Consider the following 24236-nt stretch of genomic DNA (forward strand, 5'->3'; position numbering starts at 1 on the left):
AGTAACGTTCATTGAAATATGTAATGATTCAGTATTTCGAAACTATGTATACATGTGAGCATATGCTGGTTTTGTCACTTACGTTTCCATACGTAAAAGAACATTTCCAATGAAAGGAAAAACAGCGAACATAGTTCACGCATCCATAGTAGAATGCAAAGCATAAAGGAGAAAAAACAGCATTTTCAACTAATATGAATGTCATTGTCTTGAAAATTCAATTACATTTCTTCAGAAGAAGCTTAGCAGGGATATCCATGTTAGCTCAGTGGTAAAGCGCAGGACTTCTATTAATAAAGTCGTGAGTTCGATTCCCGTTTGGATTAAACTTTTTGGTATGTAATGATATATTTCTTATTGCATGAATAATTATATAAAGTAATTACATTAAAATAATGCAGTTGTATATCTATCTATCGATCTATCTATTAAAATGCTACAATAGCAATTAAAAGCGCCCGAGCTTCAACGTATAACTATGGCATTCAAATCTTTCATTTACGGTTATGTGTGATTTCATGTTTAACTGAGACAAACATTTTAAGTACAAGTACTTTAAATAAATTAGATAACTTGATTTTTTTCATAAAGTTTATGATATAAAATTGTTTTTCAGAGCCTTTGTATTTTAATAAGCCTTCTGTAAAATCAATGCACATGAATTGTGCTTCCATTTTCCGAGTTCTTTTAAACTATACGTTGTAAACATTTATATGTTTGTGGTCAATCCTTTCGACAATAAGATCTCGGAAACTACAGGCTCTAGAAAGATGACGTTTTCACTGATCGATTGGAAATTTTGCGTAGATTGTCCAGTTCTAATTGAATGTTTAAAAAAGAACATGACAATTATTTCTTTATTACATTTTTTAGGGTACACTGGAAGCGTTGGATTTTTTTTAAAAAAAAAACTAAAGCATCATATCGTACGCGTTATACATTTCAACACCACACTGTTGTATACCTGGGTTGCATATGTCTCAGGCGTTTGTTTCATGGCCAAATAATAATGAAAAATAAACGATGACCATTTCTCCAGTCCAACCAGTAGGATGAATCTTTATTTTTGGAGTGTTTTGCGCAATGAACGCCATATGTAACTGCCATTATAATTAATTGTGTATGTAAGGTATTTGCTTATTACATACTGCATGCAAGAAGAAAGAAACACTGGTCATGCATGAATTAGAAACTCCAACCGGAAGTAGGCTCAAATCTTGCAAACGGTGCAAGATATTGAGAAAAATAATCTATAAAATCTCCCCTTTATGATACGCCTTGCCGATTTTTTTTGAAGACTTCCTTTCACTTGTGTCTGTAAAGGGACATGTACAGATATTGTGAGGAATGAAAAGGATATTTATGCTCATATGCGAATGATGCGCTGTGTAGAGAGCGCAAGTTCAGCTAGTATATATGTTAAAATGCTAGGTTTATGTATTCCTTTCGACAATGAGATCTCGAAAACCACAAGTGCTAGAAACGTGCCGTTTTCACTGGTCAGTTCCAAATTTTGTGTAGATTGTCCAGTTCTAATTGAATATTTTTTAAAAAAACATGGCCGTTATTTCATTTTTAGGGGTACAGTGGAAGTGTTGAAATTTTTTAAAAAAAGTACGCGTTATACATTCCAACACCACATCGTTATATATAGGGGTTGTATATCTTTCCGGCGTATGTTTCATGGCCAAATGATCATGAAAAACAAAGGATAACTATTTCTTCAGTCTAAGTTGAATCTTTATTGTTTGGAATGTTTTGCCCAATGAACACCACATATCACTGACATTATAATTACTCGTATATGTAATGTATTTGCTTATTACATACTGTATGCAAGAAGAAAGAAAACACTGTGATCTTACAATAATTAGAAACTCCAACCGGAAGTAGGCTCAGATCTTGCAAACAGTGCGAGATATTGAAAAAAATAATCGAAAAAATCTCCCCTTTATATAGTATAATTTGCCGAGTTTTATCAACACGTCTTTAACTTTTGTCTGTAAAGGGACATATACAGATGTTGCGAGGAATGACAAAGAGATTCATTCTCATATGTGAATGATGCACTGTGTAGAGAGCGCAGGTTTAGCTAGTTATTTTTAAAATATAACATCTGAGAAGTGATGGATGGGTTGACAGAACGTCGGTATATAATGTGTGAATGTTAAATACATTAAGTAATCATGCAATAGCAATACGTAAGTATGTGTAGTGTATTTGTATGAAACTTTTTGTCATACTTCTCAATATTCTCATTACATCATGGAATTTGCGTTCATGAAATATAGTCAGAGGCATAAGAAGAACATCCGGGTATAAACAGAGAATATCCAAAAATCGGATCGTGGTTCCACACAGCAAATTCACTATCTCCAAAACCCAAAACCATATCCGCAGCAAGTTCACGATTCTCACAAGCCACTTTAAGATACTAAATTGTGCTGTAGAAAAAAATGTTCCATAGATTTTTAGTTCAATACTCTAAAATGATTTTTATATGGAAGTGGGGGCTTTGGTCACTCTCTCTCTCTGCATATATATTTACAGGGGTAGACAAAAAAATCTAAAAACACTTCATACAGGACACGAACTTTGGCCCTTCACTGTACAACGCGTGTTGCGGTTGCCGATCGTTTTTTGTTTTCAATGTGTCATGTGGACCTTCCTCTTCCGTCAGCAGTAACCCGTTCACCTGTGAGTGTGGTGGTGTGAAAGTGGTGCGGTAAAATGGGCGACTTGACAGACTTCCAAAGAGGCATGATTGTTGGTGCCCGTCCGGTTGGAGCTTAAGTGGCAACAGTGGCGAACATTGTGGGAGTATCTAAAGGCACTGTGTTCAATGTCACGAGGGCATACACAATCCTGTCAGATAGGGACCGGAGGGCATTAATACGGATTGTAGCAGCTGAAAAAAAAGACCACTGCAATGAAAATTATGTCTGAACTCAATTCCGGCCTACAGAACCAGGTTTCATCGAAAACAGTGCAACGGGAACTTCATAAAATGAAAATTCATGGCAGGGCCGCTATCGCCAAACCCCTGGTCACAGCAGTAAATGTAAATAGGCGTATCCAGTGGTGCAAGGACCACAAGGCCCGGACTCATGAGCAGTGGAAACACGTAATGGGGTCCGATGAATCGACCTTCACCTCGTTTCCAACAATCGGTTGTGTTTTCGTATGGAGAACACCGTCGCAGGCCTATGATACAGACTGTCTGCTCCCAACTGTAAAGCATGGGGGTGGTTCTGATACAGTGTGGGCAGTGATAACGTGGTTTTTCGCAGGTCCCATCATAACCCTGCATGGAATGATGAATGCTAAGGCGTATGAAGTCATTTTGGGGGACCAGGTTCCGTGGCCCAAATATTGTTCCCTGATGGTGATGGCATCTACCAAGATGATTTGGTACCCTGTCACGCTGCAAAAACGGTGAAATCATGTTTTAGGAGCATGACCAGGAGCTATCACACCTCCCCTGGGTCCCACAATCATCAGATCTGAACATCATTGAGCCATTGTGGTCTGAGTTAGAAAGGCATGTTCGGTCTCATTACCCTCCGCCAGCATCCCTTAAGGAACTGGAGCATGTTTTGAAGGAACAATGGTACAAAATTCCACACACCACGATTCAGGAGCTGTGTACGTCCATTCCACGTCGGATCCAAGCTGTTTTGGATGCAAAAGGAGGCCCCACATCTTACTAGGTATGATTTTCACATTTTTACAAACGTTTTAGATTTTTTGTCCAACCCCTGTATATATATATATATATATATATATATATATATATATATATATATATATAATGTGTGTGTGTGTGTGTGTTCCAGCATGACTGGAACGTCTGGAGCAATTTTCACTCAACTTGTTATGCATATTACTTATAGTCTGGAAAAGAGTACTGTCGGGGTAAGTGAGAGGGGGAGATATATAAAAAATTATCGAAAATGACCAGTATTAGTGTCGAACACATAGTTTTCGAGATCCATGACCTGATTGGTGACAGTTCCTATGTTCCCTAAAGTCCAAGGTCAGCCTTCAGTGAAGGTAAGACCCCATAGCACACCTAGGGGGAGTGGAAGGAATGACATAAAAAAAATGATCGAAAACGGCTCGGAGTCACTGAGATGAACAGCAGCACTTCCGATGCCGTTTAAATCCAAATTCACCTTGATTAGCATTCAGGGCAGCGGATAATGACATGTAAAAGTATTGAAAATGACTTATATTAATATCGAATCCATCGTTTTCGGCATCCCTAAGTTGATTGGTGCCAGTTTTATTGTTCTCTTAAGTCCAAAATCTGCTCCCAGTTAGAATAAGACCCGCCCTAGCAGTCCAAGGGGGAGGAGAGGAGAAGACATTAAAATGGTCGAAAGCGGCCGATGTTAGTGTCTAATGCTTAGTTTTCGGAGTCGCTTAGATAAAGAATGACACTCCAGATGTCTTTTAACTTCAAGTTCATCCTCCATTAGCACTTTAAAGAGAGGGCGTGAAATTGTGTCATATAAAAATAATTGAAAATTATCTATATTAGTATCGAATCCATAGTTGTTGACAGCAGCTCCGATGACCTTGAAGTTCAGCCTCTAGTAGTGGTAATACCCTCTAGCACATCTGGAGAGAGTTTAAAGGGGTAATCATTTTATGTTACCCCTTTAAATTCTCTATATGTAACATATAAAATGATCAAAAACAACAAAAATGATCGATATTAGTGTAGAGTCCATAGTTTTTGAGGTCGCTGAGATGAATAGGAATGCTTCTGATACCATTTATGTTCAGTCCCATTCGTATTCCTAGTGGCGGTAGTGTGGGGAAGGAATGGAGGCATGAAACAACAATCAAAAATCGCCGATATTAGTGTCGAATCCATAGTTTTTGGGGTCCCTAAGTTGGTTGGCGACAGTCCCTATACCATATATATGTATGTTTAACTCCCATTAGCAACCCTGGATTAGTGGGCGGAAGTTGATATGTAAAAGTAATCGAAAGCGACGGATATTAATGTCGAATCCATAGTTCTCGATGTTGCTAAGATTAATAACACTAGCCAACAGTGAAAACGTAGCTGGAACGAAATAGATGTTTGTTAACTATATCTACCACGCTGATAACGAAAACAACAATGAAAAACTGGAATTAGCTCTCGTTTCCAAGTTAAAGGGGGGTGCATTTAATTATATTTATTATATTTTATTAGCATTCATTGTCAATCCCTTTCCATATAGGCTTCAAATCCCGCTGATTGTAGATAAAGTGATTAAGTGTCCTGCAGGCAACAATAGCTGTGTGTATTTTGTCGCTATTTTTAGCCCGGGCTCGTAGCAACGACGGGGAGGGAAGGAAGGAGTGGAGTATGTTTCATTTAAGCGTAGTTTCTGTCTGTTACAAGCTGTGTTGTGTTCTTGTGCTGGAAGAATGTGCTGTTGAAGTGTAGTTAATGCGTATGGTCATTGTAATTCCTGTGATTCAATATGCCTCGCAAATGCGTAAACAGTGCTGACTATTTTTGTTACATTTGCAGACAGGCTACACTGAAATCGCAAAGGAGGACAATAACGCCATATATTAGGAAGGTGTACAGACTGTACTTTGGATGTGAAATCGGGTACCAGGACAAGCCCTGAGCTCCTCATATATGTTGCATATCTTGTGTCTCGGGTCTTCATTCGTGGTTAAACCGTAAAAGATCTTCCATGGGCTTTGCTATACTCATGATCTGGCGAGAACCATCAAACCATGTGGATGATTGTTACTTTTGTATGACAACTCCGCTAACACATGGTATTTCAAAGAAGAAAAAGTCTTCCTCGATATATCCTAACATACCGTCGGCCATGCGACCAGTGCCTCACGGAGATGGACTGATTGTGATAGTGACGAGGGCGGTAGTGAAACTAGTGCTGCACCATCACCTTCAAAACCCAGTTCTTCGAAAGATCCTGATTTTGTGTGTAACGATGAGTGTACAGAGAATCACAAAATAACACAGTGTGAACTTAATGACCTAGTGAGAGATCTGGAATTGCCGAAAGATAAAGCTGAACTGTTGGCGTCAAGACAACAGTGGAATTGCCTTGATAAGACGGTAAATGTGACTGCATTCCGTAACCGCCATATGTCATTCCTTCCATTTTTCGAAGGTGAAAAGAACTTGGTATTTTGTAGTGATGTAGAGGGACTAATGACAGCTATGGGCATTGACTATAAAAGTGATGAGTGAAGGTTGTTCATCGACTCCTCCAAAATAAGTCTCAAATGTGTTCTCCTGCATAATGGCAACATGCTACCATAGATTCCGATTGGGTATGTACCTTACATGAAAGAAACATATGATAACATGAAACAATTGTTATTGCGATTGAGCTATAACAAGTTTAAATGGCAGATTTCCGGGGATCTCAAAGTCATAAGCATATTACTTGGGCTACAACAGGGCTAGACCAAATACTGTTGCTTCCTGTGCCTCTGGGATAGCCGCGCCAAAGCACTTTATTATAAAAAGAAAGATTGGCCTAAGCGTCAATCATTTGAACCAGGATCTTACAATGTTATGCACGAAGCACTTATCGAATCCAAGAACATAATTCTCCCTGCTCTTCATGTAAAACTGGATCTAATGAAAAACTTTGTTAAGGCCATGGACAAAACTGGCGAAGCATTTCTCTATTTGCGCGAGAAATTTCCACGTCTTAGGCGAAAATAAAAAAGGGGATTTTTGTGGGTCCCCAGATACGTAAACTGTACAAAGATGAGCATTTCAACACCATCCTGACAGGTGATGAGAAGTTAGCTTGGGATGCCTTTGTTCAAGTATCAACAAACTTTTTAGGAAATAAGAGGACAGAAAACTATAAGGATCTTGTGGCAAATCTTCACTGCTACGATAGACTGGGGTGTAACATGTCCTTAAAGTTACATTTCTTAGATTCCCACTTAGACTTCTTTCCTGATAACTGTGGTGCTGTAAGCGACGAGCACGGGGAACGCTTCCACCAGCAAATTTCGGACATGGAAATGAGATATCAGGGAAGATGGAATGCATCAATGTTGGCCGATTATTGTTGGACACTAATCAGGGAATCACCAGCAGAAAACTACAAACGCCAGGCAAAGCGGTTGCGCATTCAGTGACCTTCCTCCGAGGGATAACAACAAGGTAAATACACGGATAATCTTATATAGGCAATAACGTAAAATTATCATAACTTCAAAACGAGAGCTAATCTTGCATTTTCATTAACATTTTCGTTATCAGCACACCCGTTTCGGTATCAGCTGTTCTCATACCAGTTACAGAAAAAAATGTTGGCTAGTGATAATTAAATCCCAATAATGTTAAAGTTCATATTCAGCCTCCATCGTCATAAGAGGTGAGAAAGGGAGAAAAATAATGTCTCTAATGACAGGTTAGTGTCTAATCCATAGTTTGGGTTCGTCAAGTTAAGTTAGAATCACGATGACATGTAATCCCAATTTCTGGCATGTCAGCTGTATTGAAAATTTACAGGAGCAGCGCCGAAACCGCAATTCCGGAACGTCTATAGCAATTTTAACCTACTTAGTAGACATTTACTTTCATTCTGGAAAGAATACTGTGATAGTAAGACATCCGAAGGAATGGGAGTTGGAAGATGTGGCATGTAAAAATAATGCAAAACGACTGATATTATTTTGCAGTCCATAGTTTTCGGGGTCGCTGATTAGTGTTTATGCTCCCAATGGCGTTCAAATCGAAGGTCGTCTCCATTAGCAGGTGTTGGAGAAGATTTGAACAATAAAATGTCAAAATGACTGAGATCTGTGTCGAATTTATAGTTTTCTTTGTCGGGAAAACGTCTGACCCGTTTGAAATGGCTTTAAGCAGATAGTATCCACTTCAAGCTGGGATTTTTAATTATTTGATGAAAGGCGTATTTCGTAGGTAGGGTGTTTCAATATTTATATCAAGAGTAGAGTATATTCCGCACTTTTCATAAAACTTTCAATGAAATAAATATTGTAAGGGGAAAGAGATTCAAATATTTCCCATAAACCTATTCTGCTCATGCGAAGAACGGGTATTTCAGCTATATACAGTGGTATTATTCTAATTTCTAACAACCTGTTCTGTTCATATGTATACAGGGACGCTCGAAGAAAATTTTCTAGGGGAGCCATCTCCATGGTTGCTATATTACGTATACGTTCCCTTGAGCCAGGGGGCGGCCCACCTTCGGCGCCCATATATATTTAAAAGAGATAGTAGATAGATAGGTAAATAGATATAATTTTCTTAGGAAACAAACCATACAAGCAGCGGCGTGCCGTCAAGGGGACTAGGGGACTAGGCTAGTTCCCTGGCATTTTAATTAAAGTATTTTGTGATAAATATATACCAAAGAAAACGAAAGCATTGTTTGTATTTCTCTATTTTCGTAAAATAATACTATTTCAATTGTTCTGACACAACTAGTCAGCGCCCTATGCTGGGTGCGACAGCAAAGTGGAGATCGGGAACGCTCGTGTTTTAATCGGCTTTTCTTGGGGAAGGGAACAGGGTCCAGCCAGCTAGTCCTCATATTATGTTGTCTAAGCTCTAAGCACGGGCGTTCTGTCGTAAGCGAATTTAATGCTCGTTTGCTTTTTACAGTTAATAGTTTTAACGCTATTAAATTTACATTATTAATCTTGACACTTTAATAAATCTAGTGAAGTGTGAACTTTTTAGATTATCAATATATTTTGCAAATGACTCGAAGAATAAAGTATGGAAGGGGACTCGTCTGAGAAATCTAGTCCCTTGCAGCAAAGCGATGGCGCAAGCAGTGATATTACTTCAATTGGTATAGGGGACAGTAGGGATGGGGATCGGCCGTTTCAGTCTTGTATTCTGGACCATTGGATTCCTTAATTTTCAAGAAATGCAACAAATAATAACCAGTGGTAGAACAACTCCAAGCATTTCCATTTAGACAAAAATGAAAGATTATATACATAATATCAAAACGGATGATTTTGCTTCTTGAAAATAGTTAACTGCATGTAAGACAAGAAACAAACTGTATTGCTGGCCTTGTATTCTGTTCCACATAGAAAAGCACGTGTGGAATAATGATGACTTTTGTGACATGAACAATTTTCACAAACCCAAGTTGCGCCAAGAAAAATGTTATTCACACCTGTCCACAATAACTAAATTGAAAACTTTCGGGAAACCAGAATTGATTTTCTATTGAGCAAGCAATGCAGAAGTTGATTCAAACCGAGAACTAATGAACCGATTGATTTGTTCCTCTTGTTTTATGGTTAAACAAGAGCTATTATTTAGAAGTCATAACAAACAGGAAGATTCTGTCAATAAGGGAAATGAAATTGAAGTAATTCAGTTACTTTCAAGTACGACACTAAATGGACTTGCAGGGGCGCCTGAAGAAAATTTTCTAGGGAGGGGCCCATCTCCATGGTTGCTATGTTGCGTCTGGTATTTAATATACTGTACGTGGTTTGCTATATTACGTATACATTTTCGTGAACCAGAGGAAGGTCCGGGACCCACCCTTCCCTCTCGTTCGGGCGCCCATGTTAACTTGTCATCTTCACAGCATGGGAGTGTTTAAAGGAACATCAAACAGAATTCAGAATTATATTATTAAATGTGTTGGTGAGTAACTCTGGATAAAATTAAGTCAGAAATAAACAATACACTTCTTACAGCAATAACGTTGGACAAAACTACGGACATTGCAAAGATCTCTCAACATTCAATCGGTACGTGAAAGACGGCAATTCATGAAAGATTTATTTGTTTTGCAGATGTTACTAGTGATTGCACTGCGTCTGCTCTAAGTGAGCATGCTTTCCAAATTCTCTCTCATTTTAATTGTAAACAAAAGCTTGTAGCACTAGGCTATGGATGGAGCTGCCACATTTTCTGGACATTTGAACGGTTTACAATCTTTTGTGAAAAGGTGTTTGAGTGCACTCACCATACACTGCTATCATCACAGACTCAATCTCGTTGTTCCACAGTCTGTTAATCACATCAAGGAATGTAAAATATTTTTTAGATTAAGTGGCATTCCAAATTTCTTTTCATATTCATTGATACGCTGTAACGCGCTTGCTGAATCAGAAGTAACTAAGCGATTTCCAACGGTTGCCACTATAAGATGGAATTACAATTCCAAAATTGTGAATGAAAATCAAATAGAACTCTTACAGTGTTCTGAGAACATTGTAGAAGATTCAGATAATTGCGACACCGAAGCTTTCATGACTACAAAAAAGAAAAAAAGAAAAAATGTGAGAGTTATCATTGAAGGATTTCGATTTTGCATTTCTACTAAAAGTTTTCAGTCATTTTTTTTTTTTTCGCGCACGGATTTACTATTCAACATTCTTTAAAGTAAAACCTTGGATGTGAAATATTGCATCCAAAAAGTACAAAAGATGGTATCTCAACTTAGAAATGCAAGAAACGATTTTGAAGACTTATAGAAAAGTAGAATTGGATGACAACGGGAACCTTCTAATAAAAGACGTAAAGTAGATGACTCAACAAATTCAGAAATTAAATGTGTGCGTCTCTTCAATGACATTATTGATACTGTGATTTCAAGATCTCTGTGAGTTACAATTTCTTGAGCTGTTAGATTTAAAGAATTTTCAGTGCTTGAAATCTCGATTTCCTGATTGCTTGTTTTTGATCCTTAAATCAATTTACGGGAGTTTTTTTTTATTATTATTTTAACAATTTGCGAAGTGAATTAATTTAGGTTTACAAACTCTTAGATTTTTCAAATAAAACTGTTACTGAAATTATCCATTTCTTGAAAGAAAGAGGCTTGGTAGAAGAAACGTTTACAGAAACATATAAATTGTGTTATTTGGTGTCAACAATACTACTCAGGACCTCCACTCTACAGCACACATTCTCTTCGAACCTAGTCCCCTGTGAGAAAAGTCACGGCACGCCACTGCATACAAGGTAGATAAAACCAAAGTTTTTGCTGGATACTATAAGGACAAATAACGACCTACACAGCAACCTAATACAAGGTGGTGTGACGAAATCATGTACCACACCAATACGAGTGGAACACCGCCGCTCGTATAATGGAAACGATTGTTCAAGATGGATAGTTTTCAAAAAGTATTGGAAATACTTTCATCCAGCAATTGATCGACACTTGTTGATAACAGTATGTAGGTGTTTCAAATATAAATAACGCTCACCGCTTCCCACATAGCACAAGTACGTTACGGGATGTATACTCAGTGTCCCGCTACTCCCGGAAACTAAATGGGATGATTGGGATCAAAATGAGACATCCCAGGGGCGTAGTGTGCTATGTGGGTTGACTCATATAACCCCAGTTCTCATTCTTTAAACGTTTATATCTTGTTTTGAGTGATAAGATGTTAACCCTATAGCTATAAAAACTTCTGAAAAAACAAGGACACAAAATACAATTTACGATTCTCCCAACCCCTTAATCTTCTGGTATGTACAGAGTAAAGCAAGGTTCTCTAAATAGATCAATTGGTTTTGTCTGAAAAATTTGTATCCAACAAACTCCCGCTTCCTGCTGTGTGTGTCGTGTGAGTTTATGACTTGGTATAATAAACGGTGCTACAAACTCGAAGTATTTTAACAACTAAATGGCACCATTGGTCAGACGCGAATCCAAGGGGAGGGCTATAGCCCCCCTTGACGCTCAGGTATACACTGGATAAAGCGGCAAACTATGGTTTAGCCCTTCCTTGATCATATCCTCGATCCGCGGCTGCCACTGATTTTGCACGCGTTACTAAAATCTATTGAGTATGTAAAACTATGTATCCGTCATTCTGAGTGAATATTAAACAAAATTCTGTGAACGATACTGAAATAGAACTTTTTTTTAAAAAAAAGACATGCACAAAATAAAACTTTTCAACTGAAAAATAACTATTGATAACACAGAAGGAAGGCAAAATTGAATTGCCTATCTTTTTGTTATAAAAAGAAATTCATTAAATTGTGCATAATAAAAGCTCATTAAATTGGTTTGCACCATGGTTCGAACCAGTGGCATACTCAAGGAGTTTGGGATGTAAATAAACCCACTTGAGCAAGATACTATGAAAAACAAACATTTGCTACATTAACTTATAAACCGTATACAGTGAAAACCTCTGAATAACGGACACCAATGGGACGTGAATATTTGTCCGTTACTGAGAGGTGTCCGTTACAGAGAGGTTACAGAAATTTAATTTCTCACAACGGTAATTGTATGCAGTAATATACAGTAAAAATATAGTATGTATGAGAGTAAATACGTAAAATTCAATGTGAAAATACTCTATTTAGTACGTATTTGAATTACTCGGAGGGATGAAGGAGAAATTCGTTTCTGTTTAATAATATTATTGCTGAGGGGTGTGTTAATATATTCGTATACTGCAACCGGCTAAACTCTTTAGTTTACCGAAAAAGGCATGCTTTTTTCTCTACAAGGGTAATAAAACTCATTAGGAAATGTCCTCTGAGAATCCTCAGTACGGTTTCGGAAGAAACATGTGCGTGGGGGGAAGGGGCTAAATTTGTTACGGAAGGGAAGATCTTTCGCATAGAATTCTTGGACATACAACTGACCCTGCATGAGCGTTATTGCTTATTGAAGGTTATCTAGGATTTCTACCAGAAAGCAGTTTATTGCGGACAGAAAAAAATAATTTCAAGTTCAGCTTGAAGCTATTCTGTTTGATAATTCACCAGGTCTAGACTCATGATAGATACACTTGTGGGGAAAAGACTTTTCTGTCTACTATAATATATTGCACAGCCGAGAATAATTCCTGTCCGTTATGAAGAGGTATTGAAACGTTTGGGAGGGAAAAAGGACTGTCCGCTTCCGTATCTGACAGTGTCCGTAAAAGGGAGGGTTTTGTTCCGTGAGAGAACATATATTTTTGCCGGGACAAAAAAATCTGTCTGTATTATAGAGGTGTCCGTTATTGAGAGGTGTACGTTAAGGGAGGTTTCACTATATACAAAAACCGTGCTTGTCGTGAAAGGATAAAATTGATTGCATAAACACTCCTTGATGAAATTTGCCACTGCCTCAAATTACACAGGAGATAACCCATGTAGTTTAATTTATTTTGGGATGGTGTGAAACTGTAACATACTGATCCACGGGGAGAACTGTGCGATGCACCCACAAGATTTTAATTTGATAGAAACAAAATAAAATAAATATTTCTCACTTGCCATTATCAACAAATAAATAAAATAATTAATTAAAGCACTGAGATGGAAGTTAAAATTTCTAACTTCTAAAACATAATTGTTTGTTTGAAATGTGTTTGTGCAAAGACAACCAAGCAACATACTCCCCCTTTCCTTGTCTGTCTCTAGCCTAGTCAAAGTCAATCCCCACAATACAAAATGGAACTATATTGTGAATCGAGTCGAGCATAGCCCCAGTGTTATTTAAAAATATTAACTAAAAGGAAATCAATTAAAAAATATAAAGACTCATCTGAACTTATAACTCACCCCGCCTTGACAGGCACCCATATCAATTTTGGACAGTTGACGCATTTATATAGCTTATATACAGTATAATGCACTACTTTATTCTGATTTACTGTAAAATTCTGTATATTAAACATACATTATTCGTCTAGAGGCGATCTGTCCCCTCCAAACGAGTCTTCTAGATCCGCTAGTGTGTGGATCCATTATAATGCACAGACCGATTGTTTAGAACATTCTTGTATAGCCTTGCTGCTGAAAGGGTAAACTTAAAATCAACTCAACTGTTTAGAACATACTTTCATTTTTGAGTTGAGTTGATTTTAGTTTAGCGTCCCGTTCAGCAGCGAGGCTATATGAGACGTGGATCTACTGATTAACGTAGAATCCGAACCACATGAGCTCCCGCCGGGAATCGAACCCGGGTCTCCCACGCCATAGGCGCGTACGCTAACCGCTTAGCCACGAGGGAGCTCACTTTCATTTTTATTACACTCAGTTATCATTTCAAAATTTCCTTTGAGTAGGCCTACTAGAGATTTACATGAGACGAAGATTTGAGGCTGTCTCGTCTCAAAAATGTGCTGTAAAAGTGATGTCTCGACCCGAAAAGTATATATTTCTCTATTGGAAGAACTGTGTCTCGAGTCGAATTTTGTCCGCAAAATTCCGTCTAGTCTCGTGCGCAACCGGGGGCAGATCCGTAGCTAGAGGGGCGAACGTGGCCGTTGCAACGGGCACTGATAGCAAGAGGGCGCCGAACGAGCAAGAAGAAAGAACAAGTGTTGGAAAAGTGTAAACGACACGGCATCCTGCAAAAGTATTCGCTCCCCATTAAATCAATAAGTTATTGTTGTCGGTTTGCAAAGAAATAGATTTGGTAAAAAAAATTCTTGATCGTTCCATTCGCAACATAAACGTTTCAATAAGAGTCACAAGTTTTTATTTATTTAATAATATTCATTTATTTATTCATTTATTTATTCATTTATTTAATAATATATATTTATATTTATATATAAGACCCCCGAGGCTATACCAAATTTCATGTCACTTTGCCTTCAGAGATATGGACATTTTAATATAATAACTGCGACTCTTATTATCCCCTTCCTCGTGGAATATCCAAAAGTGGCGGTACCTTAAGTCACAAATCCTATGCACTATCGACATTTTTCAAGTTTTAAACTTAAGTTGTTTGGTCTGGGCGTTGATCTGTCAGTCAGTTAGTCACTCTTTCAGTTCTTCTTCGATTGAGGGTTGTATATAGGTAGAGAGTAATAAATCTTTTCTATTTATTTATCCAGTCTCCATAGGCCATGAAATGAATGCAATGGTGGAATGAAGAAAGTGGGAGGAAACGGGAAAACCCCGAGAAAACCCACGCGCACGCGTTTGTCCACCACAAAGTTCACTTGGCGCAAGCTGGGATGGAACCAAGGACCCCATGTACCAGAATTGAACGCTCTATCACTGAGCCACCACGGCCCGAAAATATTAGAAGACTACAGAACAATAGTGAAGAAATGGTGTGAAATAATATGAAATGTGAAAAGTGCATTATCCATAGAGAACATTTGCCAATTTTGTTTTGACAATTCCTAAATTTAAAAGGGGTGGGTCAATATTATCTTCCCAAAATTCTAGAGGATTGCGTCAATGTATCTATGACATATGAAAGGGAATTGACTTCTATACTCAACCATTTTTTGTAGTGTAACTTCATTTAAGAAAATAAACTGAGAGATCTCACTTTATGGTCATTAAGAGATCTCACAGAACCACATGGTCATATCAACGTTTGCCAATTTTTTACGTATAGAAGGGGTAAGAAGAATTACCTAAAATTTCAAGGTTATATATTTGAGTTCTAGAGAATGTTTACCAAGTTTTGTTTCCTTCCTGACAATTTCCATATTTAAAAGGTGTTTCCATGTTCTCCTCCCAAATATTGAGAAGGGGGCATCAATATCCTCATATTCTATCAAAGAGAATGGACTCCTGTTCTCAACCATCATCAAAGAAGATAATTATGTCAATAACTGACCATGTGGCAATATTAATATTTGGCAGTTTTGTACCCACAGAAGGGGGTAAGCAGGGCCACCAAAACTTACAGAAATAAATATATTCGAGTCCTAGAAAACATTTACCAAATTTTGGTTTTTGACAGTTTCCAAATTTAAGGGGTAGCCCTAGTAAATAATTTACTTGGGTAGAGCGTGGGAAAATTTTCAAACATTTTCCTACGGGAACGTTCCCTGGGCGCTGTTGCTAAGCTGGTATACGTATGCTCATACTCTTGGACGCCTACCGGCTGTAGAATCAAGATGAAACATGCCTTTTCGTCTTCTTCTTCTTCTCGTCGTGTATTGGATAGTTATTTGAACCCCCCTCCCCGCCCCTCCTGGGAAGCTAAGAACGGAAGCTTCTCATAGCATTGGGTACCTATTTTGGACACCCATCCACCCTTGTCTGTCGTGCGAAACTAAGAACGGAAGCTTCTCAAAGCATTGGGTATCTATTTTGGATCCCCTGCCCCAGCCCCTCATGTACCTACCTCTAATTTCTACTCCCCACTCCTTGCACTACCTCAGCAGCTCACACCCGAGCGCCACCCAATTACTTCCTCTTCCACGAAAGTGAACACCCTTTCTTACCACTAGTCTTCCAAACCCCAACGACCTCCCTCTCGTAAAGAAATAGATCTCCACTATGAACATCGCCACGTTATTCCTCCAAAACGACGACGCCCAACTGGACATGATTCTGTCCAATCGGCTCCACAGAAACCTTCGTTTATTCCAACCTCGACTACTTACTCTTCCTCGGAAGAACGTGCATTAATAGGTTTTCCAGGGTCCTCTCCGGTTAGACGAACTCGCACGTTCAGAGGAGATAACTTGTATACCGGCTCTTCTAAGACAGTCTGGAACCAAGAACTTGATACTAATCATGTCAAGAAACAGGAACTACTACAGGAATTGCATCAGTTAACTCCCAAACTTCAGTCCGACACCCAGACACTTACCGCATTAGATTTACAGGCACTACTACTACGAATTATTCGCTTTCTGGAACATATACAAGAATGACTCAGTTGCAGCAGTTAAGAATACTTCACTGGAATATCCAACAATTTAGTGGCAAGAAGGTGTTTTTATCGCAACTATGCCGTTTCTTTACTCCGGCTATCATACTGGTACAAGAAACCTAGACTCGTCTTGAAGACAATTTTAGAATTCCTAGATATCGAGTTTGTCACCTTTCTCGGGATGATCGCTACGGTGGGATCGCCTTGGGTACCCGCACCTCTTTACCGGTTCGTGTCATCTCAACACTTCCACCAATCGGCTCAACAAAAATACAAGTTCTCCGAGTGCTGTGTGCTGGACTCACTTTTATCAACAACTACGCCCCACCAGACAGCCTTCCTACAACTAATTACTGGCAAAAATTATTTACTACAATCCATGGTCCCTGTGTTATTGGGGGAGATCCGAACTGTAAAAGTGTAAAATGGGGCAATCGTTACACCAACGAAGCTGCCCGGAACCTTCTCGCTGCAATGGAGCATACAACTCACCTCATTGCAAATGATGGGACTGCTACTTGCCTCCCGAACCTCAATGGTTATCCCAGTGCGCCTGACATCAACATCCTCAGTTCTGCTCTGTATGCAAATCATAGTTGGAGTGTCTATGGATATAAAGGTGGCTGCAATCATTTTCCTATCATAACTACACTTGAAGGAGTTACTTTTCCGAGAATGCCCAAGGCTCACCTCTCGCGATCTGCCCCAACCGTTTCTCGCATTCCAAAATCATACAATCCTACAACATACCAGAGGACTTTTTCGGTATTTTTCTTCACACGTCACTCCCATCAATACATCTTATTTCATACATATTATAGAAGCAGCATCCTAAGAAGCCTCCACATCTCCTTCTCAAATTCCTGGCCAGACTCGAATTTAAGCATCTCGCTCCCATTTTCCTTGGAGCAGGTGTTGCCAGCAATTCCTCAATGATAGTAAACAGAAGCAAAATACATTTTTTAAAGAGAAAAGTCAACAAACATATGTACTCAATTGCCATTCCCAGGCGATGTACAAACAATACATCCAGCAATGTCGCAAACAACACTGGCAACAATTTTGAGCCACGCTCCACCCGCAGACTACTTAGTCTTCTATCTGGACATTTATACGGAACCACATTACAGGGTCTCCTCCACCAGCATTACCCACAGAAAGTCTCCCTCCTTGGAATGACGAATTTCATCGCCTTCTCACGCCTTCTGAATCACTGAATGACAGACAAACTATCCAACCTCTTCTCGATCCGGAGTGTGTTTCCCCAACCTACAAGAATATCACCATCCAAGAACTGAATCTGGTGTTAACTGCTCGGTGATTTACAGCTCTTGGGAGAGATCAGATTAGATATCAACACTTGTACGACCTATCTCCATATGGTCGATCCGTACTTCTTCAAATCTACTGTCAGATATGGAGGACAGGACACATTCCACCCTCATGGAAATACTTAGTGGTAGTCCCAATACTTAAACCACACAAACCTATCGAGTTGACTCAGAGCTATCATCCGATTACTCTTATTTCATGCGTAGTGAAAGTTTTTGAGATCATCCTCTCTAAATTAAACTGGCACTTGGAATATTTTTCAATCTTTCCACCCACATTAACTGGTTATCGAAAAGGTATGTCATCTTTGGAATCGGTTGCTGCTCTTGTTCATGGTATCTGGAACACATTTCAACATCGTCAGTATTTGATTACTGTTAAACTGGATCTGGAACATGCATATGACTCCATCATTCTCGATTGCCTCATCACTCATATGGCACAACCCCAACTTCCTACGCCTTTTCTCCGCTATACTCATAATTGGTTGGTACAGCGTCGCATCTTCATCAAATACCATAACAAATATTCTTCTTGCCGTTCAACATCCTTGGGAATTCCTCAAGGCTCTAGTCTCTGTCTAACTCTATTTAACATATACACACTCTCTCTCCATCAACGACTTAGAAAACTGGTTCGTATTCAACAGTACTGTGATGACATGTTGTTATACGTCTAAACTTCTAACATAGTAGAAGAGCTACGCATTTTGCACGACGCTCTCCTAGAACTTCATTCCTGACCTCTGAAAACGGCATGTCAGTCAACTGGGTGAAATCTTGTTCCACTCTCTTCACCTGAAAACGTTTTCAACCTCCAATCCATCTCACGATAAATAACACGCCTTTACCAGTTACACCTACTTTACAATATCTTGGTTTTCATCTCGATTCTAAACTAAAGTGGAAGCATCATCTCAAAACAATAGCACTTAAAACACAACCTTATTTCAAGTTGCTGTCCTGCATCACCCACAAGGGGTGGGGAACAGATATACCCTCCCTGCAACAAGTCAGTACTCAATGTGTGGATGAAAAACTTCACTATGGCGGAATATTACTCTCTCCACTACCCAAACGGATCTGCAGACTTCACATCGGTCTTCAAGCCACAACACAGCAAATTATATATTCCGACAACCAAAGACTGCACCTTCCTCAGCACTTTTAGAAGAAGCTGGAATAATTCCTTTCCCAGTCAAAACATATTTTGTGGCTAAAAAATTCCTCCTTCAATGCATATGGTGCACCTCCTGCCGAAATTACAATTTCTATACAATAGCAACCTCCACACCCGACTCCCATATTATAAACTTCTACTGTGGATTTATCGAGCATTCGTTAGTATCCATAAGTGGCTCAATCAATTGCATCCAGGACCAAAACTACCATATTATACTGCACGACATGTAACTGTTCTACATTCTCCCTCACTTGAGCAACTGGTGGTCTCTTTCAAACGTCTTCGCTCCAATCAGCCTCAGATAGTGCGCCATCTCTGGAAACACCACATTCAATCTCATCACTCAAATACGATTTTAATTTACATGGATGCTTCTAAACAGCATACCGAACATGGATCTGTGGTTGGAGCAGGAATTTATATATCAGCATTTAATTATGCAGAAACTCACAGACTTCCACCGAATACATCAATTTATTTAGCAGAAACCTGGCAATTCGCACGACATTGAAAGTCGCCCTACAACGGAAACTACCTATCCTGGACATTTTAGTGATAGCTTTAGTGCGTTACAAGGAAGTAGTAGAAAATGGATCGATCTGGAACAACCTAGGCCAACTCAGGAGCCCCTGGGAAATTGAGCACCTTACACCGTGAACCCACGGTCTTTTACGACCTCCATTTTAGGGGTGTATTTATTCCCTTTTATGAGCACCTTTTAGGGAGTGTACTCGTTCTCTTTTATGAGCACATTTTAGGGGTGAACTCGTTCCCTTTTATGAGCATATTTTCCAACCCCTTAGCATAAGACTATGTAACATAGCACAGCTAATAAAATAATATGGTATATTTCCAACCCCTATTTGAACATAGCGCATCAGACAGAGACTACGAAACATAGCAGGGGTGTATTCAACCCCTATTTTAACTATAAACATAGCAGAGCAAGTAAAAGAGTATGACTTATTTTCCAACCCCTATTTTAACATAACAGAAATAGCAGGGGGTACTCGTTCCAATGTAACATAGCAGTTGGCCTATTTTTCCACCCCTGTTTGAGCATAGTCCATTTTTAGGGGTGAACTAATGTAACATAGCAGTTGGCCTATTTATCCACCCCTATTTGAACATAGCACTTAGGGGGTGTACTCGTTCTCTTTTATGAGCATATTTTCCAACCCCTACGAACACATAGCAGAACATCAGACTACGTAACATAACAGAACTAGTAAAAGAGTATGATTTATTTTTCAACCCTTAATTGAACATAGCGCATCAGACAGAGACTACGAAACATAGTGAACTCGTTTCCAACCCCTATTTGAACATAACGAACATAGCAGAGAATAGGGGTGGTGAACACACAGCAGAGCGGAGAATACATAAGATTCGTTCCCTTTTCCAACCCCTATTTTAATTACGAAACATAGCATAAGACTATGTAATATAGCAGAACTAGTAAAAGAGTATGGCTCATTTTTCAACCTCTATTTGAACATAGCACATAACACATAGCAGACATAAGACTACGGGGGTGTACTCGTTCTCATTTTTCAACCACTATTTGAACATAACAGATAATACATTCGAACTCTATAGCAAAGATTCTTTTAAGGAGTGAACTTGTTCTAACCTATATTTGAACATAGCAGAGATTATTTAAAGATTGCAAAGGAACGCAAACTTCCGTGTTTTGTTATCAGTTACATAATAACTTCAGCCATATGTGGATAATTCTCATTACGTCATTCATCCGGATTTTAAAAACATTGAGCTAGTTTTCTCTTTAACAGACAATACGGATTTAATAGTATAACTTGTCATTCAACAATAGGATTAAACAAAGGGGGAAACCCCGACCGTGATTTGATGATATCATCTTTATTGCGCAATATTACGTAATACAATCACACAGGTATATGTTGATCGCTCGCGGTATAACTTGTCATTCAACGATAGGATTAAAAAAAGGGGAAACTCCGACCGTGACTCGGTGACATCATCCCTATTGCGCAATATTGCGCAATGCAAATTACAAAGGTATAAAAGACTGATCGAGAAGTTCTTTTTAATCAGTTCCTTGTTGGTGTTTCAGGTGTAAAGTTCTGATTTTTTTGTGTGGTTTTGTTTTTTAGTTGTTTTTAGGTAAGACATCTTATAACAATAATATCATATTATAAAAACTCACTTCTGAATTATTTTAGTAACATTGCGTTATTTTAAAAAATGGCAACGAAAAAGGTTAAACCAAATACTATCAACTCACCAATTGATACTGTTTTAAATGAGGATAGTGGATGTTTTTAAATAATAAAAGAAAAGACTGTTTAGATATATTTAAACAGGAACAAACTAATACATCTTTTAAAGTAAATTTTTCTTTGGCTACAACTTTTGTAAAACCAGTAGATTTAGAAACATGTAGATTCTTTGTAAATAGTGGTAACGAAATTATTTTACCGAGTACAGATGTGAATTCTATAACTGAAAAACTATTTAATAAAATTTTAGTTGAACAAGAAAACAGAGCAATTAAGAAATCAGGGTGGTCTTTATGTTCTGAACCAAACCATCACTTAGAAATTAAAATCAGTAAATATGATCCCCTGTCAGCTTCATCTTATATAAAATTACCTCAATGGAGTTTATCTAAAAAGAATTGTGTTCTAAATATTCAAAATAACGATAATAGATGTTTTATGTACTGCATTCTAGCTGCATTATATCCAGTAAAAGATAATCCACATCGTGTGAATAATTACGTACAATATATTAATACTTTATTACCGTTATTTGAAAAAACGAATATAAAATTCCCAGTTGAAGTAGAACACATAAGCAAATTTGAACATATGTATAATTCCGTATTTACTAAGGAACAAATTTCTATTAATATATATGGCATTGATTATGATAATGAAACAATTTTTCCGTTACGTATAAGCGAAAACACAGCTGTATTTAAACATATAGATCTACTGTATTGTGAGGAAAATTTCAATAGCCATTATTGTCTTATAAAAAATCTCAATGCGTTATTGAAAAGTCATAAAGAGAAAACTTATGTAAAATTGCCTCAATGGATTTTATTCACAAAATGTGTTATAAATATTGAAAATAACGATAATAGATGTTTTATGTACTGCATTCTAGCTGCATTATATCCAGGAAAAGATAATCCACATCGTGTGAATAATTACATACAATATATTAATACTTTATTACCGTTATTTGAAAAAACGAATATAAAATACCCTGTTGAAGTAACACACAAGCAAATTTGAACATATGTATAATTCCGTATTTACTAAGGAACAAATTTCTATTAATATATATGGCATTAATTATGATAATGAAACAATTTTTCCGTTACGTATAAGCGAAAACACAGGTGTATTTAAACATAGATTTATTATATTTAAACTCTCATTATTGTTTAATTACAAATTTAAATGGTTTAGTTAGACATCAATTAGGTACTCATCAAACATTTATTTGTAGACGATGTTTAGTATCTTTTATAACAAATCAAAATTAGATGAACATGAGAAATTATGTAAAGAACACACTCCAACCAAAAATAACATGCCGAAACAAGGGGATGTTTTAAAATTCGAAATCTGAAATTGTTATTACAGAATGATGTGATAATAGTTGCAGATTTCGAAAGTTTATTAAAACCTATAAATAAACAAATTGGATCTAATACAATACAAATTCAGAAACATATACCATGCAGTTTTGGTTATATTGTATGTTGGAGTAACAAATATATGAAATCAGATTTAGTTATTTATCGGGGGGAAAATGTATCGAATAAGTTTATGTCTGCTATGGAGAATGAATTAAGAAAAATAATAAACATATTAGATCAACAAAAACCAATAATACCATTAAATAGTTCTCAGTTACAGGAGTATAATCTATTCACTGAATGCTCTGTTTGCGATAGTAAATATATGAGTAACAATAGAAAAGTTAAACATCATAACCATTTAACTGGTCAATATATTGCCACAGTGTGCAATAATTGCAATTTGCAAATTAAACGTCAGAGTAATTTTATCCCTGTATTCTTCCATAATTTATCTGCCTATGATGCACATTTATTTGTGAAAGAACTAGGTTGCACACCTGGCAATATATCTGTAATTGCTGAAAGCACAGAGAAATACATCACATTCTCTATGCACTTTAATTTTAATGGTAGACCTATCGAGTTACGTTTTGTAGACTTATATAAATTTCTTCCGTACAGTCTCGAAAATTTGGTGTCAAAATTAAAATATGAGCAATTCGTATATACAAAGCAATTATTTTCTGATGATAATTCTCCGTAAGGGAATTTATTATTATGATTACATAACAAATTTAGATACATTTAAAGAAACTGAATTTCCTGAAAGAGAGGCATTTAATAGCAAATTGAATGGAACACAAATTTCCGAGACCGACTATCAATATGCAAAACTGATTTGGCATGTGTTTAAGTGTCAAAATTTAGGGGACTACCACGATCTATATTTAAAATGTGATGTACTTCTCACAGCAGATGTGTTGGAAAATTTTCGAAACACGTGTTTAAATGCTTTTTGTATTGATCCAATTAATTTTACTGCACCTGGTTTGGCATGGCAAGCCATGTTATATAAAACAAAAATTGAACTTGAACTTTCATCAGATATCAATAAGTATATGTTTGTAGAAAAATCGATTCGCGGAGGCATTACACAAGCTGTATTAAGGTATGCCAAAGCTAATAATCCTTACGTACATGATTTTGATGCGGAAAAAGAAAAATCCTATTTACTGTATATTGACATGAATAATCTGTACGGACTATCAATGATTGACTATTTACCATATGGTGGTTTTCGGTGGGAGGATAAAATTGACAATTGGCAAGACAAGAATAAAATTATCAATTGGCCCACTCATAGTGAATGTTTTTTTTAGAAGTGGACTTAGAGTATCCAAATTATTTACACGAATACCATTCTGATTTTCCGTGTGCTCCCACTAATGAAGTTCCACCAAATGGTAAATACTCAAAATTACTATTAACACTTAAATCGAAATCGAATTATATCTTGCATTATAGAGTATTACAAT

This window comes from Thermobia domestica, chromosome 4 (genome assembly GCF_964235325.1).
Source record: "Thermobia domestica chromosome 4, izTheDome1.hap1.1, whole genome shotgun sequence".
In the NCBI taxonomy this organism is placed as follows: domain Eukaryota; kingdom Metazoa; phylum Arthropoda; class Insecta; order Zygentoma; family Lepismatidae; genus Thermobia; species Thermobia domestica.